The following is a 6499-nucleotide window of genomic DNA, read 5'->3' as shown; positions in this document are numbered from 1 at the left end:
TGCGGGGGGGAAGCAGGTAAGCTAACTGTGGCTCCTTACCTTTCACTCCTCTCCCTCAAACCTACTTCCTTAACTCTGTAGGAGACCACCTGATGTGCCCTCCCTTCTTTTATCTAGAGGTATTTTGTGTCTATATTATGTCTCCAAGTTCAGTGTCTTTATGGGATTGGTGAGTGTGTGAATGTGTGTCTCTATTTACTGTGCCTTCTCTTGGGCTCTTTCACTTGTGTTTGTTTTGTTCAATTTTGATGTGTTAGCTTTTGTTTTATCTCATTAGACTTTATTTCATTTTATTATTATCCCTTAGAAATCTGTTTGTTTTCTAATGAGAGACTGAAAGGGAGTGGATCTGGATGGAAGGGGAGGTAGAGAGGAACTAGGAGGAGTAGAGGGAGGAGAAACCATAATTAGGATATATTATGTGAAAAAAAAACTATTTTCAATAAAAAGGAAAAATCAAGTGATAATTAAACATGTAAGTAAAAATATAATGATCGTTTTATAAAATTTTTATGCTTAAAAGCTGATAATGCTAATATGTCAACATAATAGTAGCAATGTTAAGAGATCTAAAGATGCAAATATAGGTCAGGGTAGCTATCAAAACAGGAAAAATCTATACTTTCAAGATTTAGCTGTACCAGCAGATGACCTATCAAGTATTAAAGGATATATATATATATATATATATATATATATATATACATGTATATGTATATATATATTTATGGATTTACTAACTCACCATTAAAACATTTTTACTGGGGAGATGCCTAGGGCAGCGACAAAGGGGGTGGTACTAGGTGTGGTGAGGTGGGAGAGCAGGGGCAGGGAGACCAGGGTCAGCCCGGTGGTCAGGGGGGTCGGGGGATAGGGAGGTGGAGGTGGTGAAGAAGCAACCTTTTGTCGTGGGTCCACGTTACACGCAGGTGCAGTATATCAACGAGGGCGCATATGGCATAATCAGCTCTGCTTATGTCCACATGCGCAAGACCAGAGTGGCCATCAAGAAGATTGGCCGCTTCGAGAATCAAACCTACTGTCCCCACATGCTGAGGGAAATCCAGATCTTGCTGGGAGATTCTGCCATGAGAATGTCATAGACATCTGAGACATTCCTCACCCTGGAAGCCTTGAGGGATGTTTACGTTGTTCAGGACCTGCTTAAGAGCCAGCAACTGAGCAGATGTGGTCAACATCTGCTATTTCCTCTACCAGATCCTCTGGGGCCTCAGTCAGTGTGCTGCATCGGGACCTGAAGCCCTCCAATCTGTTCATCAACACCACCTGTGACCTTAAGATCTGTGATTTTGGCCTAGCCTGGATTGCTGACCCTGAGCATGGCCAAACCGGCTTTCTGACCAAGTACATAGCCATACATACTGGTCCGGAGCCCCAAAGATCATGATTAACTCAAAGCGCTACATCAAGTCCATTGACATCTGGTCTGTAGATTGAATTCTGGCTGAGATGCTTTCCAACCAGCCCATCTTCCCCTGCAAGCACTACCTGGACCAGCTCAATCACATTCTAAGTATCCTGGGTTCTCCAACCCAGGAGGCCTTAATTGTATCATTATTATAAAGTCCCGAAACTCCCTACAGTCTCTGCCCTCTAAAACCAAGGTGGCTTGGGCCAAGCTTTTTCCCAAATCTGACTCCAAAGTTCTTGACTTGCTGGACCGGATGTTAACCTTCAACCCGAACAATCACATCACAGTAGAGAAGCACTGGCTCACCGCTACCTGCAACAGTACTATGATCCGACAGATGGCTGAGGAGCTCGTCTCCTTTGACATGGATGGAGCTGGATGATTTTCCCAAGGAGCAGCTAAAGGACCTGATCTTCCAAGAGACGGGCTACTTCCACCCAGGGCACCAGAGGCCCACCCTAATAAGAACAGATGTCCTATTCCCTTGGACCTGCTCCTTTTCTGTAGATCGTTAAAAAATGAACTTTGCTCAACTCAGACCCTGGCAACCCAGCCTGGACCAAGAGTGGGCCTGGCCGCCTTCTCTCACTTTGCTGGGGTCTCCTCTTTCAAACAGGCTTCTCCTTCTCTAATCCCCTGCCCCATTTCCTCAGGACCTGATGGTGAGGTGGCCCCAGATCTCTTCTCTGCTGCTCTGTCTTTATCTTCCTCTGCTAACCCCAGCTCTGGTGCTAGCCCCAGCTCTGGTAGACCATCTTGAAATGGGAGGGAGGGCTATGTCCTTTGCTACTTAGGGTTGGAGGGCACTGAGTAGAAACTCAGGCTAAGCTCTTTTTTTTACTCATCTTGTTGAACCCCTCACCATTTTCCCCATCAGAACATTCCTAAATCTCAAGGGCTAGTTTCCCTGAGGAGCCAGGCCCAGACCTAACCCTCTTTCTCTAAAAGCTGCCACATGTAACACCCTTGCTGCTTCTGTGTGTAGGTGATTGGATGTGGAAGTGGGCCCCGCTGAGAGCCAGTGCCCCCTCCTTGTGCCTGTTTCTAACATATAAATATATTGATGTGTTTATGGAAAAATTCTTACTGATGAATTATGATTTTTTTTTATATTTTTGTGACAGGGTCTCCCTATGTAATCCTGGTATGTGCTATGTAGATCAGGCTGACCTTGAACTCACAGAGATCTGCCTTCTTCTGACATTCAAGTTGGGATTAAAGGCGAGTACCACCACACCTGGCTTCTAGATTATGAATAAATAAAAATTTCAGTTCTTATTTATTAAGCTATACAACAGTGACAGTTGTATTCTAATCTTTTAAAATGAATTTCCTTTGCTAGTCACTGTAGTTGCTTGGTATAAGAATGTATAGCATTTATAACCTTTTTCTTTGGAGAAATGAAAGGCATTTTAGATCTTCCCCTGAAGGCAGAATAGGGATATTCATTAATTTCTGTGAAACAAAATCCATCTATTCCAAGTTCCAGGTGGAGAAGCCAGGGTTAGAACTAGTGAGACACAGGACAGACAGTCTGCTTGGGCTTCCCAGGCCTGCCATATTCCTCCCTGAACTTTGCTTTCTTGATTTTAATTATGTAGCAGAGATTGCCTTCGCAGCTAATTAACTGAGTAGCCTCTAAGTTTTTCTTAGTTTCCTTCCTTCTCTACTTCTCTCAATAGCAGTGACAGTTACTGATTATGATTGAGCCCTGCATTAAAAACTCAGAGGATTTGACCCTAAAACTTATTAAAAGTTCAGGCTTAAGGTTCTTTCTGTCTAATTTGTAAGAAAAGATATATACACCACATTGTAGAGATGGAACTAAATATTGACTATAGTATACCTATGGTGCAAGCGTAAGACCTGGTAAGGTTAAGATAGATCCATACGTATAGTTTTCTTGGCTGTTTTACAGAGCACATGCTCTTTTGAGAGTAAGATTGGACATTTGGTTTAAATTGTTTAAATATCTGCTTTATTACTGGTTTTAGACTTTAATAAGCAGCCGTTCTTCAGCCTTCTCCGATCTTATGTTCAATACCTAGATTTTCATTTTTGTAGGGGAAAAAACGCTTTTTGAGCTTTATACTCCTCTTGTTATATTCAAGGAATCTAAACTTTCATATTGTTTTCTATCTTGGCACAATTAAATTTTGACTGTTTGGCCCCTGAGAAAGAATCCAAGATTTATTGCCTTATGTATATAACCTTATAACTCAAAGTAAAACAATCTCTACAATTTCATTAAGTGTCTTTTGAATGTTGAAACCCAACAGAAAGTCCTAATCTACTTGACTAAAACTCATCTTCCACAAAGGCTAAGAGAGTTCAATATCTAAAACTAGATTTAGGGCTGGGGAAGTAGCTCAGTTGCTATAGTGGCTGATGTCCAATCACAGAGACCTGAGTTTGGATCCCTAGAACCCATGTAAAATCTAGGCATGGCTACATGGGTCACATGTATATAACTCTAAAACTGTCAGAGGAACTGGGGGTGCAGAGACAGGAGGAGACTTGAAGCTACCTGGCCAGTCAGTCCAGCCAGTCAGTGAATGCTGGGTTAAAGAGAGAGAGAGAGAGAGAGAGAGAGAGAGAGAGAGAGACAGACAGACAGACAGACAGACAGACAGACAGACAGACAAAGACAGAGAGAGACAGAGAGAGAGAGAGACCCTGTCTTAAATAATGTGATGGTGGAAGACTCTCAGTGGTAAGCTCTGGCCTTCACATGCATGCATATACACAAACATACATTTATAAATATCATACATGCAAAATAAAAAGAATGTAATATATAACTTATATCTCAAAAAATATTAGTTTTAATTGTAGCATTTCAACAAAAAAAGCAGGGCAAATTCATGCATTTCACTGACTAGCATTGAGTACAAACTTCATACAGATTGTTGGATTGGTTAATTATACCTTTGTAAACAAATGTCTTTAGTGTATGGATACTTTTTCCCAGTGACAGGGATCTAACCTGGAGCCTCATGGGCGCTAGACAAGCACTCCAGTAGACCCTGGACCCTCAATCTTTCTCTTTACTTGTAAATGTTGAGCTAAAGGCTCACTAAGTTGCCCAGGTAGGCCTTGAACTTGTTACTCCCTGCCCAAGTTTCTGTTCTTTCTTACAGGTCTGCCTGGACATACTGGTCTTTAGCTTCCCATTCAAATCATATTTTGTCCTCCAGGAAGACACTTCACCAGTTTGGTACTTTAAAATACAAGTTACTTGTTTTATACCATAACTGAAATGTGATTGGTGCTTCTAGGGGCTGGAAGGGTAGTGATCATTTCCAGTGTACATGTTCTCTTTGGGGACTTGACTGACTCTGAGATCTGAAAACTGAGAAGGATTTAATTAGCCAATAAAGAAGAAAAGAACAATTCTGACAGAAGACCCTGAGGTGGAAACAGCTAGACACATTTAAGGATGTGAAATAGGGCCAGAAGTGTTGGAGGGCTTGACCAAGCTGATTCATGGACCCAGCTGGCTCATGATAGATGACTTGCATGCATTCTGATTGGCTTCTGAGAGTGGACTGTCTGCACAGGTGCTCTTTCACAGCACTGGACTCAGGACTTCCTGTGCTTAGAGATGTTCCTATTAGACTCTCCGATTAGAAGCACCACAGGTCTTTCTCATAAAACCCTACCAGTACTACATATCTTCTCAGAGGCACAAAGCAGAAGGAGAGATGGATGTGCTATAGAAAAGCAATTAATCTGGCTTACTCCCTTTTGCATAAAGAAGAGCAAACAATATCTTCAGGGCAGCAGCTGAGAATTAGATGTGGTTGACAATTAAACAAGGCTCCTTGCTACTTTCTAAAGTATTCCCAAGCAGCCACCTTCTGCCTTGATCAGAGGTGTAAATGATCTAGATCTGAGCATATTGGAGAAGCCCAATACTGAGCAGGGTACATGCTCCCAGTGCAAAGTGTGAGCTCCTTCACAGTGAAGAAGTGTAACTCCAAACCCAAACCTGAGAAACTCACTAAAGTAAGTCGTACATCTGAGAGCATGAACCCAGGAAAAGCTCAAAGACAACAAAACAGAATCCTCCTCTGTGGTGGTTTGAATGAAAATAAGCCCTTAGGCCTATAGGGAGTGGTGGCACTATTAGGAGGTGTGGGTTTATTGATGTATATGTGGCCTTGTTGGAGGAAGTATGTTACTTGGGGGTATGGTCTTCAAGGTTTCAAAAGCCCAATCCAGAGCCAGTGACATTCTCTTTGCCCACCCACCCTGATGCCTGATAGGAAATTCTCAGCTTCTCCAGCATCATGTGCTGCCTACCAGGCTTCCCACTGTGTCAATAATAGATTAAATCTCTGAAACTGTAAGACAGCCCCATTTTAATGTTTTCCTTTATAAAGAGTTTAATAGCCATGGTGTCTCTTCATTGTCTCTTCATAGGAATAGAAGACTAATTAAGACACCTACCCATTTCTAAGAGACCTTAACAAATGGCTCAACAATGTTCCATGGGTAGTCATGGGTGGGCTGCACCAAGTGCTCTGGTCCAGAAATACCTTTCCACTCCTTTCAGTGGGACTCCAAATAGCCAAATTATAAAATCAACTTTAAAAACAGGAGATGTTGCCCACAACACCCAGAGGAAGCTCCACTCCCAGGCGGTCTGACACACCCAGGATCAGAGGTGAGCAGGAACCAACGTCTGTCCCAACACTGGGAGCAATTGGGACCAGTGGGACTAGGCACAGAGGAACTCCGCCAGCCCAGTGACTTGGGTTCCTTCCAGTCTGTCTGGGCTGGGGTCCAGAGCAGACCTTGGGGGCAAGCTCTGCAGCCAGTTCCACAACACCCAGAGGAAGCTCCTCCACTCCCAGGCATTCTGATACACCTAGGATCAGAGGTGAGCAGGAACCAACATCTGTCCCAACTGGGAGTAACTGGGACCAGCAGGACCAGGCACACAGGAACTCCGCCAGCCCAGTGACTGAGATGTAGATTCCTTCTCCTACTCCCTACTCCCAGGTGATCTAACAAGCCAAGGATCCCAGGATCCCAGAATCACAGGATCACAGAGACAGCTTG

The 6499-nt window shown here is 43.2% G+C and overlaps 1 pseudogene; it reads left to right on the top strand.

Annotated features, from left to right (window-relative positions):
* The window catches only part of LOC116081134, a 4301-nt pseudogene extending 2354 nt beyond the window's left edge, over positions 1-1947 (top strand).
* Positions 1948-6499: the final 4552 nt, after the last annotated feature.

This window comes from Mastomys coucha, unplaced genomic scaffold (assembly GCF_008632895.1).
Source record: "Mastomys coucha isolate ucsf_1 unplaced genomic scaffold, UCSF_Mcou_1 pScaffold6, whole genome shotgun sequence".
Lineage (NCBI taxonomy): Eukaryota > Metazoa > Chordata > Mammalia > Rodentia > Muridae > Mastomys > Mastomys coucha.
Note: the sequence above shows the minus strand (reverse complement) of the source record. Positions and strands in the feature narration are given on the sequence as shown.